Raw genomic sequence first — 25,005 nt, forward strand, 5'->3', positions numbered from 1 at the left:
TCAACGTTACCTGTCAGTGCATATAGAGGTGCAGCAATATGTGAAAAATGTTCTATAAACCTTCTATAATAACCAGAGAATCTAAGAAAACTGCGTACCTCTGTTTGAGTGGCAGGAGTGGGAATTAACAAAATTATTTGAATTTTGGCTGGGTCTACTTGTATGCTAGCTGCTGAGATATAATGGCCTAGAATAAGTCCTTTAGTCATCATCATATAACATTTTTCATGGATTAAGCAAAGCCTGGTGGCAATGCAGCGCTGCAGGACTTTTTCCAGTGTGTCTAATGCTGGGGCAAAATCATCTCCGTATGGTGTAAAATCATCCATGTAGACTTCAAGCCCCTCATTTATTAGATCTAAAAAAATGTTGAGGATAGCTCTTTGAAATGTGGCAGGAGCATTGCATAAGCCAAAAGGTAGAACTATGTAGGCAAATGTTCCCCAAGGAAAAGTAAAAGTGGTTTTGTCTTGGTCTTCAGGGGCAATCTGAATCTGATTGTATCCACTGAAGCCATCTAAGAAATAAAAGAATTTCTTTCCTACTAGAGTGTCTAATACTTGATCGATGAATGGAAGGGGAAAGTGGTATTTTTGTGTTGCTTTGTTTAACTCTCTATAGTCTACACAAATCCTCCAATTTCCATTCTTCTTTGGCACCACAACAAGTGGAGAGACCCATTTACTATCAGAGATAGGGTAAATGAAGTTAACATCTAAAAGTTTTTGAAGTTCAGCTTTTACAATGTCTTTTAGATGAGGATTAAGTCTCCTTTGTGGTTGGCGAATAGGTCTCGCATCCTTTTCTATGTAAATGTGGTGTGTACATAACTGGGGATCAATTCCTTTCATATCAGGGTAGTCCCATGCAAATGCTTCTTTATATTTCCTCAATAGTTGGATGAGCTTCTTTTCTTGTCTAGAATTCAGGTTGGCATTAATGTTTAAAGTCTTTCCTGGCTCAATTTCTACAATTTTGCTATGTGAAACAGAAGTAGTAGGTATTGTTTGATTGTGTGTATATTTAAGAGGGTCCTCTTCTAATTCATTATCAAATGCTACTTCTATCATGTGACATTGTATGTGGGATCTGGGTTCAGCTTGGCTAATGAAATTATTAATGGCATCATCTTCTGTTTGGTCTTTGAAATCAAGGGCCTCTTGTATGGTTAATGGAGATCTAATATTTTCGGTGAGGTATGATACATGATGCTTGTTAGTTTTTATTATTGTGACACTTGGCTGCACTGGGGGGTATAAAGCTAGATTCTTAATATTTCCCCCCTAGTAATGGTCATATTGCCTTGTCGGCAGCCAATATAAGCATCGGTAGTTGCAAGCCAAGGTCTGCCTAAGATCAATGGATGTCCATCAAGTCAGTTTTTGGGGTTTATTATCAGGAAATCGGCCGGATACTCCCAGGAGTCAACGGATACTATAACATCTTGTAGCATGTCCTCTGGCCTGACTATAGATCGGTCAGCCAGTTCTAATAAGGTGGAGGTCGGTTCTATTGCTGTAATGCCCAATTTTTGGCAAGTAGTGGTTGTTAAGATGTTAATTGCAGCTCCTAGATCAACTAAGGAATTTGAGAAGGTTTTACCCTAGATTTGTATGGTTACTATTGGATTTCCTGGGTCTTCGTATTTAAGGGGTGTTTCTTTTCCTGATAATAAGTCAGATAAAGTGCCAACTACTTGGACTTTTGGGTTATTTGTTATTGTCCTCCTTGGTTTCTTTATACATAATTCTTTGATAGTCTTTGCATATATCAGGATGTCTTGAATGGATTGGAGGAGTGGAATTTTTATGTACAAGTTGCGTAATTCTCCCAAAATGTCAAAATCAGGATATTGTATAGGTCGAGGTATAATTAAGTGTTTTGGGAATGGAGGAGAGGATGTGGTTGTTGGATCATGAATTTGTTGTCTGGTCACATCCTCTTTTTGTAATGGTTGTTCTATAGGTAACTTATTTTCAACTTGAACTGTTTTATCTCCCTCTATTCCAATGATATGCCCAGATCTTAATTGAAGGCCATCACACTCCCTTAGATCGGTTCCTATCTCTGGTGTTTCGATTATTTGAATGGACTGGACTGGTCTATTATTTGGATTGGGGTTGGGTTGGGCTGGGAGTTGCGGCCTTAAGTTAGACTGGGGGTTTTGTTGTAGGGCTGGCAGTGTAGGTTGAGGGAGCGGGATAGTTCCTACTGGCTGATTCATCGGTCTTTGCCAGTTTTTCTGCCAGGTTTGACTCTGTGAAGTAGGAGGGGTCCATTATGGTGGATAAACATTGTTTTGCCAATATGGTGGGGTATAGGGAAAATTTGGCCAATTGGGTTGGCTTGCTTGATTCGGCCATGGAGATGATGAAGGGAATGATTGCTGTGACCAATTCGGGAAGGGAGGTTGATTTTGCCACATTGAATTATATTGTTGAGCATGATATTGCAGAGGCTGGAAAGAAGAAGCTGGGTCTGAAAACATACCTATTTGTCGCGGCTGCCATTGACGGCGCTGATTAAGTAGATACACCGATTCTGGCTCTTCTTTTGCTTCCTTATATACTTCTTTCAATCCAGGAAGTGAGGTGCAGCTCTCTGTGGAGTGGTCTTTTGTACAAATGGCACAAACTTGGACTGCATCGAATGGACACTCGTTATGGTTGTGTTTCTTTCTACATCTGGGACATAAGATTGCCAAATTCTGTTCTAATTCTTGCTTTTGTTTGGCCTGCACAATATCAAGTTGTGTTGTCAGCGTCCCTAATATATAGTTTTAAAATTTTCTAATAAATTTCCAATTTCTGCATGAGTTACTCCTTCTGCCGAAATTCTATTATCTCTTACAAACCGATCATGTTTTGCTGGTTTTAGCCTTGTGCTGCTTCTTGAGCTCCTGATACATAAATCAATAATGTTAGCAAAATTTTCTTGATAAATTTCTCCTTTCCCCATAATGTTTAATGTCTCAATCCATTGTTCCTTCATTCCCCTAATTAATGTTGTTTTTAACACATTATCGGGTAAGGGTAATGATGCATAAGGATATATTTGAAGATTATACTGGAAATGTTCAACATACTCTTCTAATGTTTCATTTGGTTTAGCTACCATCTGAAATATTTCGTCTTTTAACTCTCGAGACCTGCAATAGTCCTGATATTTTTTTTAGAAAAGACTCTTTCATTTGATCCCAATTATTTATAACACCACCACCTAATCCCATAAACCATCTTAAAACAACCCCTTTTAATGTAGAGGGAAATAATTTCAGTTTCTGAGGATCGGTGGTATAGTCATATCCTCTAGACAACACGTCGAATTCAAACAGGAATGCATCTAGATCTTCTGATGTAAGGCCATGGAATGTGGGGATATGCTGAAGAGGAATTGCTTTCATAGGTGCATTAGATACAGTATCCACAATGGGGTATTGCAGTGTAGAGGTTTGGGTGTTTGGTTGGTTCTAGGCCATTTGGTCAAATATATGCCAATAGCCTTCTGGGATATCTAGGAGGGTATTCCTAGGTTGTCGAGGGGGAATGGCTCTAATGGGAATGGCCTTGACAACACTTCCTTTATCTGGGATGATGAGAGTGCCTAATGTTGGGGGGGATTCAGGTTCTTCAACTTCGTTATAAATGATTTTTGCAGCACTTCCCTTATTTGGGCTACTTAATGGCTGAATTATCCCAATAGGAGATTTTGGTTCTTCAGCTTCTCCTGTTTCTCCTCTTCCTTCACAGAGATTGCTATGGTTCCCTTCCTGCAATGATTTTAGGCTAGAATTTTCAATCTCTTGAAAATCTGGCTCTTCAGTTTGACGATGCACCTCAGCAAAGGCTATAGATGGTGATCCTGTGGCCTGAAGGGAACTAGTAGGCTGTCCAGAAGTAACTTTTCTAGGCCCTACTGAAGGCTGAGATTTTGCTTTCTTAAGGATTTCGTCTATAAAGGTCGATCGAACAAGGGTAATCGGCCTCTTAGCTTTATCTAGCTTGGGTAGAGGTTTGGGATTCTTTTCTGCCTTTTTCTGCTTAGTCATGCACACAAATCAACTGCTAGGTTCTACCCAAACAAAACAAAAACAAATCTGCGGGAAAGTGGGCAAGGGAGTAGGGCTATTACATACTCCACATGTAGGTTCTTACCTTCCGTTTTTAAAACCTAGCTCTTTCTTAATAGGCTCTTACACTACTCTGGAAAAGAAACAAATGGCTATACTCTTCCTTGGCAACGACGCCAAAATGTCGAGCCGTAAAAAGGGTCTTTTTCACCTCTAATTACCTCACATTAACTTGTCAATCCAGGAACGATTTGTTATCTCAAAGAGTGTACTCAGTTTGAGGCGGTCATTTGTCAGAGTAATGCTAGTAGTATAGTGCTCAAGAAAATACAAGAGTAAACAGATGCTAAAAGAAAATCTACTTATAGCAAAGCAATTTAAAGCCTAAATCATGCATTTAGAAGACTAAGTAAATTATCAGTCAAGGGTATAGTACCAATAACTCATCCCTGTGTAAACTGATGTAATTGAAGACAATCAAGGAATAGATCGTCAATATGGGAGCTAGAAAACGAAATGTCAATGCTCGCTACAGTTTTAGATCGTCCAATGCAATGGAAATGCAAATAACAGGAAATGGAACAACAACTATAATTGAAACAACAACTAGGAAATGAAACTGCGACTAGTCTTGATACACAGCGAAACCTTACACTAAGAAAATGAAGGCAGTAATCGTACCCTACAGGAATCAAAGAACAATCCTTACTCTAAGAATAAATCAGACAGCAAATAGAAATGGAACGGCAACCAATTAGCAATGAAATAGAGAACAATGCTTAGATCCAATCGTGAATATGCAGTACCGAAATAAATAACACACGTAGCACACATAGATATTAAGAGAAATAGTAATCTGAGTCTGATACCAAAAATATCGATCTCAGTTATTAATGATCGCAATTCATAATGGAACAACAATGTCAATTGAACATCAATCATAATGAAGTATAAACCATAGACAAATACAGTAATACCAATTTAAGAAAATTACGGCTCGGTTACTCTGTAATTGAACAGCGATAGCATTTTGTAAAGAATAGTAAGGTTACATTGATGACTTAAAGGAACAACAATACGTTATAAAGTCATAATGAACAATATGATCTTCCTGTTACAGAGACGATATTGTAAATATAACAGAGCTATGATAAAATAACAAAACACACCAGATTACCGATCAAAGCTGATAATGAAAACCACACACGAACTAAAGATAATGGTACAAGAGCAAGTGTTCCACCAGGGTCGGGCCCTTAGCCTCCAGGGACACACCGCTTGAAATTATTCCAGGATCAAAGATGGAACAACAACCAGATTTATATTAAAGCATTAAAACAGAGTTACAGTGGATCACTTCTCAACAAGAGTTGATGATCAAAGTTTTGAATACAATGAGAAATTACATAAAAGTAACAACAACCTGTCCCCTGGGCTAGCAGTGCTGCCCCTTTTTATAACAGTCGGGCGGAGATATCAATGATGCAAAAATAGTTAAGATTGTGATCCCTCAGGATCATAGGATCCCGAGAGATTCACCAAACTATTAATTCCAGTTATCCCTTTGTTTTCTTGCGCCAATTCGATATCTCCCTTTCCTTTCCTTGGCTAATATGCTTCAGTTTGGATTGTCGTGTCTGCATATGGTTTCCTACCATAGGGACAACAGTTAGCTCTACTCTGTCTTTTTCCTTGGGACAACAATCTTTCGTTTTTCCCTTTTTTTTTGCATAAGAAAATAGCGATTATTAGTTATCTTGCGTTACATACAATTCTCATAGATTTTGCCATATTTCCTTATTAATTACCTAGTTCATGATGCAAAGGGATTATAAGTCTTTAAAGAAAAGATGACAAAATAGTCAATAAAACATACCTTCTTTAGTACTCCACACCATCCTCATTCGAGGAATCAGTGTGTCAACTAGTATGGGTTGATTCCATGGTAGAGGAGTATGATTCCATTATCAGAAACAATGTTTGGGAAGTGGTCTCAAGACCATAAGACAAGTAGCGGTGAGTTCCAGATGGATTTACAAGGTAAAGCAAGCAATATATGTGATTGTGGAGAAACACAAGGCCATATTTGTGGCTAGAGGGTTCTCTCAGGTCGAGGGAATTGATTACGAGAAGACCTTTCCTCTTATAGCAAGGTACTCTTCAATCAGATCTATTCTAGCACTTTTAGCACAAATGGGATAGAAGATACATCAGATGGATGTGAATACAACATTCCTCAATGATGTGATTGAGGAAGAGGTGTACATTGAGCAGCCAGAAGGATTTGAGACTTTCACTAGAGAGTCTCATGTGTGTAGACTCAAGTGATCATTGTATGGATTGAAATAAGCACCCTGTGCTTGGTACACCAGGATTGACAATTATTTCACTAGTTTGGGCTTCACCAAAATTGAAGCAGATGTGAACGTTTACCATATTGTAGTTGAAGGTAAATTGTTGATTATAGTACTATATGTTGATTATTTAATTCTAATAGGTGATGATAAGCTGGTAAAATCTTGCAAAGAAGATCTTGCAAGAGAATTCAAGATGAAGGACCCGGAGCTCATACATTATTTCCTTGGTACGCAAGTATGGAAGGAGATGAGGAATTATTTTTCTCTCAGGGGAATTATGCCAATGCAATACTTAAGAAGTTCCACATGGAGAGAAATAAACCCATGGAGACTCCTCTAGTAGGAAATTGGGGGAAGGAAGATGCTACTTCAGGTGAAGTAGTGGAGGCTACTATTTACAAGAAGCTTGTGGTTTCACTTATGTATTTGGTGAACACACGATCTGCCATATGTTTTGTAGTTAACCAACTTAGTCAAGCAATGGTTAAGACAACCAAAATTTATTGTAAGGCAACTAAACATGTGATGATACCTCAAAGGAACCACTCATTTTCGTCTTTGGTACAAACCAGTAGAGGGAGTGAAGCTGCAAGGCTTCACAAATGCAGATTGGGCAGGGAGTCCATCCAACAAGAAGAGCACATCAGGTGGAATCTTCAGTATTGGGTCAGTAACAGTTTCTTGGTACAACAAGAAGCAAAGATCAATTACACCCGGTTCGGCAAAAGCAGAGTACATGGTTTCTAGTCAAGAAGTTTGTGAGGTTATGTCAATGAGGAAGATCCTTGTTGGGTTATTTGGTCAGCATATGGATCCTACAGTGATTTACTGTGAAAATCATAGTTGTATCAAACTCTATGAGAATCCAATTTTTCATGATTGATCCAAGGATATCAACATCCAATATCACCATCTACAAGATTGTGTGTAGAAGAGAATCATGTTGCTGAAGTACATTCCTACAGAGGAACATGATGCTGACATTTTGAGAAAGACATTATCAAGATGTTGATTCGAGTTTCATAGAGGCAGGATCCAGATAGCAGACAATCCCTTTCTTGTTGAGAGGGAGTGTTGAAAATGCAACAAGAAAGTCCTAATTTAATTTTGTCCTTGAATTAAATTAGTAATAAAATTGTAATTCCACATCTCATGACAATTTGTACTAGTTAACTAAGTTAATTTGATTTAGTTAGCTAAGTTAATTCGAGTTGAGGGTCTAAATAGAGTCATGTAGAGTGTCTCCTACATAATGGGAGCCTTGGTTGAGTTTATTTTGAGTTGTAATCAATTAATTTAGTTTAACTGAGATAAAGTCAGATAAACTGGTTCCAACTATTGGAGGAACTAGTGGGAGGTCTAGTAGTGTAGTGTTTCATGCAGTGGTCAACCAGTTAACTGATGATTCACTCATAAATAACTCATGCATGTAAGATCTGAGAATTACCTAGTTGAGATTGGAGTTCAAGGACAAGGTATTATCAATTGTATAATCATCTGAATTGTAAAGGTGGTGCATGCAGTCAGAGGAAGGCCTATGAGGATTGTGCAATTCCAATTGAGGAATTTACCTAATTAATTGGGGGCTAATTCACAAGGAAACAATGCAAGGAAATAGGGACTTGGGAAAGAATAAAATTGGTTAAGTATTGGCCTAATCTTGTCTAGGAAGTTGTTAGACAGATAGAGATAGTGCAAAGGTTGCTCGGGCTTGAGTAAAGCATTGTAATATTCTCATATTTTTCTGACTAATGCAATATACTGATAGAAGTTTTTAGTTGTGGCTTTCCCCAGGAAATCATTGTGTAATGTGTTGATTGAATTCTTTCCCTTATATGCTTCATGATTTCATGATCGTTTAATTGATTCCGCTAATGAGTACAAGATATTCAACTCTATTGCTTTAGTAAATTACAATTAGCAGTTTGAATCTACAAGGAATTTCTACAATTACTGACCATGTTGTTAATATCTTCATTTCTTTATGAATTTGAGCCTAAGTCTTCATTATCGCTCAACAACTTCTGTTCATCCTCAGGGCCTTCAACTTGTTTAATGTTCTCAATAGGTCCCTAGTTTTCATCCTCTAAACTCCCCCCTTCAAGATTTTCCCCTAAGTTCTCTTAGAATCAACTTGACTTTCGATATGATATACTAAGTTTCTTTCCACAACATATGCTAAATCATCCAAGGAAATGTTAACCAACGCTTGAATTGTACTAATTAACACTCCTTGACGAATTGTCTTAGGTTGGGTCATACACTTATTTGGAAAAATAGATGTAACAAGAATAAATCCAAGCATTTTGGCATATTCATGGGTGATAGGCGAAGGGCTCGTAATTGGTTGTAAGTGACTTTGTAAACTAGTTAAGGAATTTGCAGAGGAGATTCAATCGCCATGTGTTTCCCAAGTAGGAGTCGGTGAATGGGAACAATCTTGGTTACTTGCTTACTCAGAGGCCTCAGGGAAAGAATGAGGAGTTATACTAGCCATGCAACAACAAACCTCCTTGTAGCACAAAGTCTATTGATGAGCCAAATTTTACCACCAACAACTACGAGATCTCCCCAGTGAAAAATCCCAACCTGACTCTACAACATTTGGGATAGGAGTCTCATCTTGTGTGTGGACCCGGGAGCCACCATGTTGTTTTGCAATTTTTTTTGGATGGAACAAGAAATAAATGTTAGAAAATAATAAATCTTTTGATAAATACAAGTTCAAGTAGCTTTATGGAACCTTCACATATGAGATGTTATAGGCATAACAACAACCAAATAACAAGACATGAATCTTAAAGAAGTATGATAGAAAACTTCAATTAAAACACATGTATAAAGAGAAATATCCACTTATTGATTACGAATTAGTTCTTAACCAATAACAAATGTGAAAACATAAATAGCATACAATCCCAAGTATGATATGTGCTTAAATCAACAAAGAAATTAATTAAAATAAACACATGGAAACATAGACATATACCATCAAATCACCACAATAAGAGTCTCATAATGCTTAAAAAAACATGTAAGGAATTTCATTCCCAAGCTCAAAGATCTTCTTAAAATTAAGTTGGAATATCCATAACACCATCACAAGAAATCCCCCTGAAATCCATAAATGGTAATGAAAAGTACCACATGAACTCTCAAAAAGATCTATAAGATCTCAAAATAATATGCATAAATCAAGTCTAAAACTGAAGGTCTTTTACATCTAGCCATGAGGGTATATTTATAGAAAGTAAGGTGAATTTTCACCTATGATGACCTTTCACCTACGATGATCTTCCACCTACCCTCTTGACTCTTCAAATTTTACATGACTTTTCACATTCCATATGTCTCTCTAGTTTAATTTCTATTTTACTTTTAATAAAATACAAATTACGTCAAAATTAAAGAAACAAACATCCTCATTCGGCTAACCTAGTGATGCAAAGATACAAAGCCTTCGCCTATGGATCCCTGCCCAAATATTCTTGCCAAACTGTAGGTTTTAACCCCGTACAGAAATTACCTGCATATGAATTCTAGAACACAGAAAATAAACAAAGCGAGAGCATAACACATAAAACACATATACACAGAGATTTTCTCCTGGATCCCAGAACCGGGATTACCAGCTTGATTTTTCATTATATTCCTTTCAATGTTACAATACATATTTATACATGCCGAAGCATCCAATACCATGGACCGAAAACCATCGCATCCAAAACCATGGACCAAAAACCATTGCGTCCAAAACCATGTGTGAAAAATCATGCACAAAACCATAGGCAGGTCCGCCCAACCTAAGATAGGGTCCAAAAACAAAAAATTTTGGGGCACAACCCTAGACCCCATATAGTGGGGTTACCTACACCCCTCAAATCCCTTGTGACTCCCCCCACTCCGTAATCGGTGCAGCAAAGGGGGGGCTCCGCCCCCCTTCTAACCCCCCAGTTAACTACGTGGGCTAGTCGTGGAAAGAATATAACACAACCAAACATTCTCCCACTTGTTGTTTTCTTTCCACAGGGGGCCACAAGAGAGCTTAGTCATTTATCCAGCCCTGCAATGCCCATTGTTTCTCTACACCAAGAGAACTTCTCAGAGCTCACATCTTTTGTCAATGCATCTGCAGTAATTTTCAAAGTGTCCACCTTTACCAACAACACCTTTTTGTCTTCTATCATATCCCTCACAAAGTGATACTGAACATCAATGTACTTTTTATTTGAATGATATGTAGGGTTCTTTGCCAAGAAATTTGCACTTTGGCTGTTATAGTCTATCCTTATACCTCCCTGTACTAACCCCATATTTGAACACAATCTCTACAACCAAACTACTTCCTTACTTGCATGAGTGGCTACCATGTATTCTGCCTCTGAAGTTGATAGTGCCACTACAAATTGTTTCTTACTTATCGAATTGACTACACCTCCAAATAGGTTAAACACATACCCACTTGTAGATCTTCTCTGATCCAGATCTCCAGCCCAGTCTGCATTAACAAAGCCACAAATATCCAACACTCTATCCAATCCTGGTCTTCCTTGGTAGCACAAACCATAACCACTAGTGCCATGCAAATACCTGAAAACCCACTTCATTGCTATCCAATGCTCCTTCCCTAGTTTTGACATAAACCTTCTCAATACTCCCACTGCATGTGCAATGTTTGGTCTAGTACAGACCATCACATACATCAGGCTATCGACTGCACTTGCATATGGAACATGGGACATGTCCTCTTCCTCTTCTTGTGTCTTGAGACACTATTCAGTAGATAACTTTACACCTACAGGAATAGGAACCTTCACCGGTTTACTATCCTGTTGTTGTGGCCACAACCACCACCCTATCAAAACTTGCCTTGGCTGCAATTTTGAATGGGTCCCCTAAAAGTTGGTCTTCTACCTCTCCAAATGATCTGTTTAGTCCCAGAGAGTTCAACTCATTGCCGAGCCAAGTCTTCAATTCTTAATGGTCAAGACCCCCCCTTTTACCTAACCCCTGTTGCACAGTCCTCTCATCACCCTTCTTAACCCTCCATTCATTTCCTCTATCGGGACCTTTCCAACCCCCCAAAAAAAAACCTCCTATCGCACCTTATTCCTTTATAACCATTTACAAAGGAAATCCTTCATAAATATGCATAAATCACCCCTTTTCACTTACCACAATCAACATTAAAACGCACAGAATACATGGCTTCTGGACTTGACAATTTTATTAACGGAAATGCACATATTTCGGGTATGGAGCCCCATCGCATATCAATATCGGCGGGGTCCTGGGTTTATATATATAGTGCTCCACTGTCTTCTGGACCCGACGACATCATCAACTATATTACATATATATCGGGTCCGGGGTTTAATCGCTTATTGCTATCGGGAGGCCCAGGGCTTATGTATACATAGCGCACTACCATCTTCCAGACTCGATGGCTTTATTAACCACGATATATATATATATATATATATATATATATATATATATATATATATATCAGGTCCGGATCCATATCGCAATATTGCAATCGGCCCGATCCAAAGATTTTATATAAGGTGCACCACTGTTTACTGGACCCGCCGATGATTGTGAACTCGGGCATATAGTATTTCAAGTCCGGCCTTATGGCCAAACGCGGTTTTCCCGTATATCCTTGTATTCTTCGAAAAACAATGAAGTCGGGGTTTTTCAAAGGGAAGGCTTACATTGCGGATCCGAAAGGATTATTAACCATAGTTCATATGCATATCGGGTCCGCCTCCCCTATCACTTATCGCAATCGGCAGATCTCATGGTTTATATATAAGGCGATTTGCGATATGACGGACCCGCCAATAATTATAGGCTCCGGTGTATAATTTTGAAGTCCGGCTGTATGGCCCGACTGCGAGTTTTCACGTATATTCATGTGTATTCAATAAAATGCTGTGGTCATGATTTTTAATGGAAAATCCCATCTTCTAGACCCGATAAGGTATGAGTTCCCGTATATGATGTTTCAAGTCCAAATCTTGGATCTGGTTATGTGTTTTGCGAGGATTTTCAGTGTAAATTGGATTTCCACCTGTGGGACCAAATCAATGTGTAGATTAAAGACCAGGGGTCGATTCTTTCATGATTGTTGCTCTTGATGTCATAAATGCTTCATGAAGGAAAGATTTGTGTTTTTTATGAATTTTTTATCACATCTGTATAAGTGTGATTGATGTTGGCTATCTATGCAGGTGAGAACCCGAAGAGTTTATCCATGTGGATATGTCTATTTTAAGATTGGGCTTTAGGCGTTGGCAGTCATATTTCCAGGTGTTGCCTATGAAAGTGAAACTGCCCTAGATTTCATCATGAAGAGATGACACACAGTCATCCCCTTCTAATAAAAAACTATTCATTTCCCTACGAAATGAAGCACTCTACTGACAGGAAACACCCTCTACGTGTCAGCAGTGACACCAATTGTCTTCATCTGTGTATTCTGAGCTATATAGGGAAAGAGGATAGAGGGAATGCAAAAAGGCGAAAAGGGAAACCGAGAGTCATTTCCAGTTGCATAAATATTCCCTCCGGATAGGAAATTGGGGCTTTTTGTTTGGAAGGAGCAACTTTGATTTATTGTGAATAAAGAAAGATTGTTTGGTTCAGTGAGGAGCCTATGTTTCAGATTGATTTTCCTCTTCTTTTATGTGTTTTGATTAGAATTTTGTTGTTGGCATAAATGCAAATGTATATTTGTTTTTTTGTGCATATTGATAACTTACAGTTCATGGTTATGCTTGGTTATTTAAATATGATTCAACATCATGGTTAAATCATGACAGGTTGCTGATTCTAAACTACATTGGACATTAGTTGCAAGCCTTTCTTCCATAAGATGGAATGTGTATTCCTGTATGAATGATTGGATGGAAATTAAGAATTAATGCAGCCTTGTTCTTATATGAGCCGGTAATTGATTCATTTAGACTTGGAATTCATATATGATGTTTATCCTCTCTTTGTCATGCAACTGTAGGATAGATTAGGATAGTTAGGACATAGACTAGAGTAGTTAGAAGTGTAGATAGGATTTAATACATAGTGGTTAGCTGTTTTATTTTGTTGATGTAATTGAATCCTTCTTCCCAGAAGCAATCTTTCAACTCATTTAACAGTTTACGGGGTCCCTTAAAACCCATTGGAACTAGCCATTCCAAACGAAAGCAGGTCTAATTGGGGCTTATGATCGGGTTAGTTCCCCTTGTTGGTATAGCGAAAATTTTCCATGTCAATAAATTGGTGCTAGAAGGAGGACCTGAACCATCGTCTGCAACTTTTCAAGGTTTCATCTATAAGTGTGTTATAGAAATTTTTGGGCACTACAACCCAAGCATAAAATGTCCATAAACCAAGGGCTCCTAAGTACCTAAAAGTGTTGTTCCAACCCCTAAAGGAACAAGGTCAACCGATTACAGCTTCTCCCAGAAGTTCTCCATGAAAAACTACTCAAAACTGGTCAAAACTGGATCATTTCACCTGCTCCATAGGCAAAGTGCGTTGCATCTCACCTAAATACACTCAGTGGGTGCATTGCATTTCAAAAAGCCCTTCTATGGGGTGCGATGGGTGAGAAGAGACAAATGGCAGTGTCAATCCGCGAGGTGGAGAAGCATGGAATCTTCCAGAAACTTCTCCTGTGACACTTGCCTTTCTAAATTCGACCAAGGATGAGTAAGAGATCATCAATCTCCAATTGGAAGCAAGAACTATAAGAGGGAAGACACTAATCAAATCACAAGCTGACTCATCTCCCTTACAGACATCTATATATGGATCCCTCATCCCAGAGATCCAGAGGCTAGAATTTTGCATCTTGTAAGGAATTGCTATTAGTTTCTTGAGGCAACATCATAGTGTTGGGTGATCTAAGCTTTGCATGAGGTGAAGAAGGGCTTACTTGCTGAGAGGATGATGCTGGGTCAGAACAACTGGTTGTAACTCTCTTGGCTCTTTCTTGATTATCAATAAAGCTATTCAAGTTTTCCTCCATACTCTTGTGTCATTTATGTTTCATGCATTTGTATGGTCAATTTACATCTGATCCTAGATTGTTTATGATAATAGATCCATGTTCTTGTATAGTGTTATGCTACTTTGATTCTACAGGTACTCTATGAAGCTGGGTATACGAGAAAGGGAGTAGCAAAGGACTATCAGAAGAGAGAGGAATCGAGCAAGGAACCAAGCGCAAGACAGAGGTTGGTCTCCTTTATTCTTCTCTCATCTATCTTTCATAAAGGAAGACGAAAGTAGTTTTAATTTGTTTGTTTCTAAGGTAGCTACCCACCTCAGTGGGATTAGCAGTTCTGCATAGACACTTTTCCCTGTAACAAAATGGCGACTCCACTGGGGAACGACTAGGTTGTTTGTTTATCTACATTTGTTTACTTTATAAACTTACAGACAGAGCCTGAAGTTGAGCCAGGTAGCCTTCGAACTGCATTTGCTATGCAAATGAAAAGTAGATAAATGCCGCTTTAGTCAATCTCCAGGTCTTGTTTATGAATTAAACAATTGATTTACAGACTCTCTAATTTCCCTTGTGGTGGCTCTAGTAACCTCCTTAGATCTACCCCTGTGATTGATTTACTGATTACCACTTGCTCGACCAAAATCCTTGAACTAAACTGCAAACTGTGACCTGGAACCCAATCAAAGTCTCATCCCTGGCCCAACGCACTGTCTGTTCTGTGAATCTCAAATTCAGCGCACTTCCCGAGTGTAGTAGGTGCGCTGCATTTCAAATTCACTGTGTTACAGGTGCGCTGATCAGACTAGGCATTGTTCCTAAATTTTGGTTTTTGTGTTCACTCTTTTCAGATCTATTCAAGAGTTTTGCTGCCTGTAGTCAGTACACCTCTATTTGAAACCCCTTTCCTTGCTGTTATTCTGCCTCCATTGTGCAAAGAACTGTAAATGTTTTTGTGTATTTGTTGAGTCATTTTCAGTTCTCCTTTACAAAGAAGTAACGTAGTTGTACTGTCGTTTCTTGATTTGAAAGTGTCGCAAGTGTCGTTTTCAGTCATAGAAGAGAATCTGATTGTTCTTGATAGTCGATTACCCTGTTACTATTGTATTTGATCTGAATTAGTAGTTTTTCTAGTGTCGAAAGCAAGTTTTCATTTCCAAATCGCAAAGTGTTGTCATTGTCTTCATTTTGATTTTGAAAAGAAACTTGTTAGTAATTGTCGCTTTGAAAAATAATTCAGATTTGCGCATTAGCTTTCTTTTTATCATTCACATATTAAGAAGGCTGAAAACAGATACATGCATGTTCATTTGCATTTAGACTGTTTGATTGGTTTGAATTAGGACAATGCATATAGCGTGTGCTCTTTGCTCTTTGTTGAAAGAATACTATCTATCTTTCCTTAGTAGCTAGGATTTTCATTGCACAAAGAAGATAAAACCACTGTTTATCATCTTAGATTGCATTTTAGGAATTGTACTTCTACATCACGCGGTGAACCTAAAAGGCAAATTTCTTAAGCAAGATCAACTATAAAATAAATTTAATGAATCTAACAACGCTTTGGAACCTAACGCACAACATCTAGAAGTCTAGGCTAGAGACGTATTTCGGCGTCGTAAAGCTTGGTAACTGTTGTTCTCACTGTTGGTTGGGTGATTCCTCCGCTTTGAGACTATAAGTTCCAGTACGGACTTGAGATCCCACGTATCGTCGAGTATATTTTGGGAGACCACAATAGGCTTAATCCTTATCCATAGGAAGCCATGTCTACCGCCCTATCGATCGCAATGCACTGAACACAGCATTCGGGAAGATTGACTGCCGTACCGTAAAAAGTATTCTGCAGTTTTGCGATTGGTTTGGTAATCCCTCTGCCTAGATTTCCAGAGCAGTCCCTTTCGTTCCTTTTTAGACTCCTTAACGAAAAAGGTCCATCTGAGCACTTGTCACTTCAGGTTCATTAAAAATCGAAGGCGACTAGAGTCATCTTTTGTTTTTTCTCGACTCTTTAAAATTGAAAAAAAAAGTTGTGTCAAAGCGTCTAAAATTTATTTTAAACGGAATAATCATCACCTTTCCTACGTTGGTCTTAGGTTGAGAAAATGGAGTCCACCAACCAAGGACTTCCCCTTGGAGGAAATCCTAGTCCCTTCTCCTCTAGGGGAGATGTTGGTGCACCCCATATGGCCACATTGTCGCTTCCAGGATTGACAATTGGCTTGCCAGTATGGCTTTTCTCAACCTCTGTCGTTCAGAAAACCACAATTCTTGAACAATCGAGTCAGCAACTAGACAATTCTAGAGTTACCCCCCAACCCTCTACTTCGTCCAATTCTTCCTCTCCTTCTTCCTCTTCGCTTGATGAGGCTGATAAAGCAAAAAATCAAGTACCAAAGAAGAAGAAGGAAAAGAAGAAGGAGCCAAAGGCGAAAAGGGGCAACCAAGCATCGTCTAGCAAAAATACACGCACTGCATCGACTAGGCCTAAATCGCCATGTGTCATTTGCAAAGGAGACCACTATCATAGAGATTTTCCTTGCATCCCTCAGATCTTAAGGGACTGGTCTCCTCATTTGCACAACCCGGTGTCATCAACCTCTGATGATCATGTTGAAAGCACACCGTCGACTAGTGAAAGTGAAGCCCCTGGACAAAAAGGAAAGTGCAGATTTCCTTGTAAACTGTGTGAAGGCGATCACGCCGTCCACCATTGTCCCTTCTCAGACGAGGCTAAAAGGGTTTTGGACGATCGTCCAGTTTCACCGTTACGACTTCCTCCTGGATATAAGAAACTCTTGCTGAGTCTGTTGCTAGTTGAAAATCTGGCTGACCCACCCAGGTGGTCGGCCGAAGCATCTATCATTGAAGATAAACCATCTGAACCCATACCAGACGAAAGTCAAAAGGTCGAGGCGGCAGTTGACCCGGTCTTGCCTTCAGAGGTTCCATCTTCAGATGATACAGTCACCGAAGAGAACAAGGATGACACCGTCCAAATTCTTTTCGTAAACACAGACTCCGATGAACATGGGGGCAATTTACCCATTCCTTTACCACAGGAAGGAAGTTCGTCAGAGTCGTACCCGACCGTCTATTCGGTCCCACCTCCAAGCAACCTAGTTGTTTCCTTCGACTGGAATCAGCTAGGTAGACCTCGTTTACCGGCTAGTGTACCATTCCGAATCATTGCTCAAGTATATAGAATGGTTATGGCTAGTACCATCATAGATGAAGGGGATTCTATGAGTATCCTTTTCTCGACTACTTGGAAAGCGCTTGGTTCGCCATCACTTTTGCCTGAGATGAGAAATCTAACAGGCTTTGACAAAGGAACCAGTCGACTGTTAGGGATCCTTCCCAATGTGCCCATAACATTGAGAGGGAAAACCATTCACATGAACGTAATGGTAGTCCAAGGACCCCTGGATTATAATCTACTCCTTGGATGAGACTGTATTTATTGCATGGGAGCCATTGTCTCATCACTCTTTAGAGTAATGTGTTTTCCGCACAAAGGAAGAGTGGTCAAGCTCGTAGACCAGCTTTCATTCCCTGATTCATGCATAGCAAATAGTCATATACCATCCCTGAATGGTCTTTTCACGCAAGGAATGTATCATCAATCCCCAGTCCATCCACCTAATGAGCGCGAGTGATTCGGGGGACATGACTGAAACCCAGGGGGCATGCACCCTGGTCTGCTTCGGCAGGAAAACTTTAGGTATAGGATAGGTTTCCGTGAGAGATGTATGACTAATCTGACACTCCCGTCCGTGATTGGAAAAGGGTGTTAGACTGGAATAAGATTCCCTTGTCAAAGTTATGTGGGTGGAGGCGTTTGCACCACTCGCCTTTGTCTATTTCAGTAGACACCGCCGAAGAAGTGTTTTGTTTGTGGTGCAGATAGAACAATCTTTGGTAACCTGAAAGAGGTAAGCCTTTCCCGATGAAACAAATGTTTTGTTGGTAGATTGAAGGGTGACCTTGAAACTCTATTTTATACCTGGGGGCATGCAAACATTTTGGCGTGCAAGCGAAGAGCGACCATTTATTTTTTAAATTTGTTGGTCCTCTAACCCTTTAAACTCGTAGGATTGGTCTTTTCCTAACTTGCATAAAGAAAGGATGTGGGGCAAAGATTTGAAAAATTGCCTTTTTTATATATGAGACATCCTTATTATACGACTGGATTAATTGAGCAGTTTTAATGTGGACTTCATGCTCGTTAAAAAATAAACATAAGCAATGAGCAAATTTTTCCCCCAGCGTTTAAGCTCAATAAAAAATGAACCAATTTCTGGTAAATAACCGTCGTGAATGTAGTACTTCAGCCTTTAAAGCCTTGCTTGTGTTCTCATCATCACCTCCATTCTGTATTGGCCGATCATTCACCTCCATTTGATTGTTTACCCCTTTTGAGGAACAGCTGCGAAGAGTGATCCTGTTAGCCATCCTTGTAACACTGCCGTGATTGGAAAATTCCAAACCTTACCTGGAATCAGATGCTACCCAAATTTATCACTCGTTCCTCAAATACAAGTCTCCTTTAAGCTCTTTTCAACTGACTCGTAAAATATGAAAATATTTCCGAGCCATTGGCCTCTCTAGCTCATTAAAGGGATCGGAAGTGTTATCCCTCCTTTAGATTTTAATCTTTTTGGACCTGAGGGATTATTACACAAAAAGATCGAGTGCTTGTTTTGTTCGGCTCGTTAAAAGTATTGAAAATTCATCCCTTATGTATTGTTTTAAAATTTTTCGGACTTAAGGGATTAGATGACGAAAAAGGATTTTTGGAGTTTCCTTTACGTCCCTTTTCAGACTCTCTAAAATTGAAAAGGACCGAGTTATCTTTGTCGTTAAACTCGTTAAAACCTAATAGCAACAAACTTGTCCATAGCAGACAAGAACGAGTTTCACTATCGCTAGGCTCGTTAAAACATAGTGATGGGTTTGCCTGAAGGGAAAATTATAGAACAAGCATATGTTATCCTCCTCAAGCTTGACAAAAATAAAGAGGTACTGGTCAGCAATGACTGGGGAAAAATTGGGAAGAAAACTTGAAGAAACTTTGTTGGTAGCAAGTCGCTCTTGAACATGACACTTTCACTCCGCATCCAAGTCGGGTTGGGTTGTTTCATTCACCGGTCACATCACCATGGTCACATCACACCATCCATATTTGGGGTTAATGCTACCAATCCATCATGTCAGTTTCGTCGGTATGTTCAAGAGAAGTCACCCAGAGAATTCACCTATGTCTCACCCACTGCAATACAGTTACGCTCCATTCTTTCATGACCGCCACCTTGAACCTTATATCACCAAACCGTTTTCACCTCCATTAAAATCATTTGCTCTGTTCCATGTCATTGATGTGGGATTCATTAAGTCCCTCCTATGACAGATCACTTCTTGTCGACATCAGCTCATTATCCAAGAAGTCGATCTAGGAACACCCATTTCAGTACTTTGAAGCTTGCATGCCTCAATGGCAAGTTTCTCACTTTCGGCGACAGGTTTACATCAATGACCTTCGACTGAAAGATTTTGCATGGTGTTCGATGCCAAGTCCTTTATTCACACCACGTGAATTGTACTGCAGTACCTTGAGGATCATTATCATTATCGGTGATTCCTCTCGCGCCTGTTAACAACTTACATCATTGGCTGGTAATCAGGCGATGTATTTCCATGTTCGACTCCAGAACATCTCTCACATGGATCGACTTGTACTTTGAGTGAAGATCGAACGAGATTGAAGAACCCGGATCTAGTTTCATCCATCCAGGCTGCAATATATATTCAAGAAAATAAAGACATTAAATGTACATCATTGCTGAACAGATAATCATCCAATCTATGGGATGATGGCTCCTCCAGAATCATTAGTCTACACTCAGACAATTGTCTGTCCTATGTACATGAAAATGAATTTATAAAGATGAGCATGGGAATGCCCGCCTCAGCTAGATCATGAAAATATTATGAAGATAATGTATTGTATTGTATCTTATTACAGGTCTCCTTCCAGCTTGAAAGAACTTTGGATCCTCATGATAAAGCATTTCACCCGACATCAAAAAAAAAAAAAAAAACGATTAACGACCTCATGCTTTAGGGGGCAACTGTTATAGACATTTTTGGGCACTGCAACCCCAAGCATAAAATGTCCATAAATCAAGGGCTCCTAAGTCCCTAAAAGTGTTGTTCCATCCCCTAAAGGAACAAGGTCAACCGATTACAGCTTCTCCCAGAAGTTCTCCATGAAAAACTACTAAGAACTGGTCAAAACTGGATCATTTCACCTGCTCCATAGGCAAAGTGCATTGCATCTCACCTAAATACACTCAGTGGGTGCATTGCATTTCAAAAATCCCTTCTATGGGGTGCGATGGGCGAGAAGAGACAAATGGCAGTGTAAATCCGTGAGGTGGAGAAGCATGGAATCTTCCAGAAACTTCTCTTGTGACACTTGCCTCTCTAAATTCGACCAAGGATGAGTAAGATATCATCAATCTCCAAGTGGAAGCAAGAACTACTAGAGGGAAGACACTAATCAAATCACAAGCTGACTCATCTCCCTTACAGACATCTATATATGGATCCCTCATCCAAGAGATCCAGAGGCTGGAATTTTGCATCTTGTAAGGAATTGATGTTAGTTTCTTGAGGCAACATCATAGTGTTGGGTGATCTAAGCTTTGCATGAGGTGAAGAAGGGCTTACTTTATGAGAGGATGATGCTGGGTCAGAACAACTAGTTGTAACTCTCTTGGCTCTTTCTTGATTATCAATAAATCTATTCAAGTTTTCCTCCATACTCTTGTGTCATTTATGTTTCATGCATTTGTATGGTCAATTTACATCTGATCCTAGATTGTTTATTATAATAGATCCATGTTCTTGTATAGTGTTATGCTGCTTTGATTCTACAGGTACTCTGTGAAGCTAGGTATACGAGAAAGCGAGTAGCAAAGGGCTATCATAAGAGAGAGGAATCGAGCAAGGAACCAAGCACAAGACAGAGGTTGGTCCCTTTTATTCTTCTCTCATCTATCTTTCATAAAGGAAAACGAAAGTAGTTTTATTTTGTTTGTTTCTAAGGTAGCTACCCACCTTAGTGGGATTAGCAGTTCTGCATAGACACATTTCCCTGTAACAAAGTTCCACACATGGATTCAAATGGATTAATGTATGGATCGTAGAGGCAGAAAATACCACTCCACCCATTTGAAAGAGCCTCATTTCAAAGAAACAAAGTCCATTCTAAGTCCTGTTTCTGCATCACCCAAGGAAGAGAGACTGTGGGAGTACCCTGTCACGCAGGAACAACTAGTCAGAAGACTTGCTCGAGCTTATGCTCATTCCCTAGCACAACTCTATATCTTTCAGTCTTTACCTCCAACAGCAAAAAGAAAGCTAAGGGTCTATCACATAAAAGAAGAGACATCTGCAACCCCTTCTCTCGAAGATATTGTGCTTGATTCTTTGTAGAGTATCAACTCTCCTTGGGAAGAAATTCCTGAGGATTCCCCTTCTGAAGGCAACCCCTGGCCTGATTTGGAAAATCCTAACGAAGAAACCCTCAACCAGAACCTCCATATCCATAACATGGCTAACGTTCCTCCCCCAGGTGGGAATCAACCTCTACTTCCCCCTCCAGGTGGGAATCAGCCTCCACCACCTCCTCTGGGAGCACTCCCTCCTTGGCTTGCATAGGATGTTGTAGCGGTACCTGGGCAGCAACATCCCTTACCCAAGAACGCAGAAAGAGTATTGCCTAAATTTGACCCTGAGCGGGGAGACACTGCTGATAACCACATTCATACTCTCTTCCTAGCCGTGCGCATGTTGGGGGTAGCCAATGAGGATGTGGTATGTCGCTTATTCCCTTTTACTCTGATTGGTGTGGCCTCCACATGGTACTTTAGCCTGAGAATAGGGTCGATCACCTCATGGGCTACCTTTCAGCAGGCCTTTCTAGACAAGTTTGGTGATGAAAAAACACCTGCGGCCTTAGTTTTAGAGCTATCCCATTTGAAAATGGACACCAAAGAAAGGGTCAAGGATTTTAACATCTGGTTCAATACTTTGTTCAATAGAATCCTAGCTACTGCTAGACCTACTGATGAGGTGCTCATGGAATTCTACATCTCTGCTCTCCCTGTCCCTACTGCAATGTGGGTCAAGAGAAGTAACGCACAGACCTTACAAGGTGCTATCGATGAAGCAATAAAAGTTAAGAATGAAATGATCAGTCTCACAACATGTCATCATATGACTGAAGGAAAGAAAGCCTCTCAGTCATCCAAGAAAAGTAGTGGGAATGATAACAAAATGGTTGAGGGCAAAGAAAGGGACACCATGGATGTGGAAGGCTTGCATTGGATCATTAAGAAATTGACAAACACAGTCATAGATATGAAAAGGAGTTTTGGAGAGAGTGGAGGAGAGTATAACAATAAAAAACCCTTCAAACCTTTCTTTCACAAGAATACAGAAAGTGGTCATGGTCAACTCGCGTTTCTTGCTCCACCCAAAGAAGGGAACATAAATATGGAAGAGTTGGCCCTTATTGGATCGATCCTTAACAAAGAAGAACCTATAGTGGAGCTGGAGCCAGAACAAGAAAATGAGGAGGAATACCAAGTAGAGGAGCTCATGGATGAAGAATCTCAGATCAACGTACTGTGGGATTTCTATACAAATGAGAATGATGATGACGAGGGAGATAGTATGGCAGAAATCCACACTAATGAAATCCACACACAAAGTAAGGGGCCGCTTGCAGGTGTGATGAAGCTTGTAGACCAAATGAAGAAAGATGTCCACCCTTTGAAGGCACCCACTCCCAAAGTTCCTGTTGAGAAGGGTAGACCAAGTGGTCAGTCCAAGAATACCCTAGTGGCAAACCGTCTAGAGAAAGAGAACACAGCTCCCACTGCAATGAAGGTGACTCCAAATGGTAAACTTCCACCTAAGAACAACAAAACTGGTATGTTTACTCTACCCTATCCTGTTTATAACATTGATTACAATATTGTGGATGATCTTAAGAAATCTAGGGCCAATATCACATACTTTGATTTGCTGAAATTAACACAGCAAAGAGATCTGCTCTTGAAAGCTATGAATGAGTGAAATTCCAAAACTCCCACCATCCCAAGCAGCCAAACCAAGAAGTCAGTGTCCATACCTATCAACACCTCCAATATAGCCCAAATACCATCAGCTATGGAAGCCACTCTGTCTAAAATGAATCGAAACCCCCAAGATGTCAGTGTAGCCATGATAGGGAGGAAATCAAAATCCATGACTCCACCTTTCCTTATCACATTTGAAATCCTCATCATGAATGTACACAATTGCTTGGTAGATTTCGTCACCTCATCTACTATGATGCCTTATGCTGTTGCCAAAAGACTGCATGCGATACCCGAGAAAACTGGGACTCGAATTATGCAATTAGACAGGACAAATGTGAAAGTGATTGGGGAACTGAAAGATGTGTTAATTCGTATGGCTACTAAACCATAGTACACACAAGTCATTGATATAGTGGTAGTCGATATACTCGCTTATGGAATGTTTCTTAGTAGGGATTGGTCAGCAAAACTCAATGGATATTTCTCAACTGATTGGTCCCATCTCTTGCTACCTTAGAAGGGAAAAGGTGATATGTTGAGAGTTGATCGAGAAAGACACATGAAATATGTGTAATGGAAATAAATGGTCCCAATGAACCTGTAATGTTTACCAACTCCATCCTTGGAAACTACAGTTTCAATGTTTATGCTATAGAAACTTGTTTTGGATAATTCCATGCAGAAACAGATGAAGAAATTTTGACATACACATAGTTGGAAGCTCCGTCCCATAATACAACTGATGAACTATCCTGTATTATAGTAGATGATAGGACTAATTTCTTAGATCGTAGTTCAATTGATGTAACATTAGATTCTATATTTTGGACACTCTATTTTGATGGCTCTAATTACCTTGAAGGTGCAGGTGCTGGGAGCATTCTCATTGACCCGCAAGGGAACCAAAATTTGATGGCCAGTCAGTTGGATTTTACATGCACCAACAATAAAACAGAATATGAAGGCTTGTTGCAGGGCTTGAAGAAAGCCATTGATATGAACGTAAAAAATCTTAAAGCTTTTGGTGACTCACAGATAATCGTGGATCAAGTAATGAAAAGGATACATCGCAATTCACCACACCTGGTAAGGTACCAGCATGAGGTATGGAACTTAATTGATAGTTTTGATTCTTTTAATATCACATACATACCTCGAGGGAAAAACCAAGATGTTGATTTGATGGCTAGTATGGCTACTAAACTTTTGCCTGATTTTAGATTGAAGAAAAATAAATGTTCTGTTGAATTGATTTTTAGATGATCCGTGCCTGATAACATCTCAAATTGGAAGGTGTTCAAAGATGATGAGCAAATCCTTGAGTTCTTGCACTACGAGAAGACATTCAAGAATGCAATCATTAATGAAAAGGAGAACGACAAGCTTATCAATAAGAGGGAAGATGAGGAAAAG

Source organism: Pinus tabuliformis, chromosome 3_2 (assembly GCF_031772625.1).
Source record: "Pinus tabuliformis cultivar Carrire ecotype Pingquan chromosome 3_2, CPIR1, whole genome shotgun sequence".
In the NCBI taxonomy this organism is placed as follows: Eukaryota; Viridiplantae; Streptophyta; class Pinopsida; order Pinales; family Pinaceae; genus Pinus; species Pinus tabuliformis.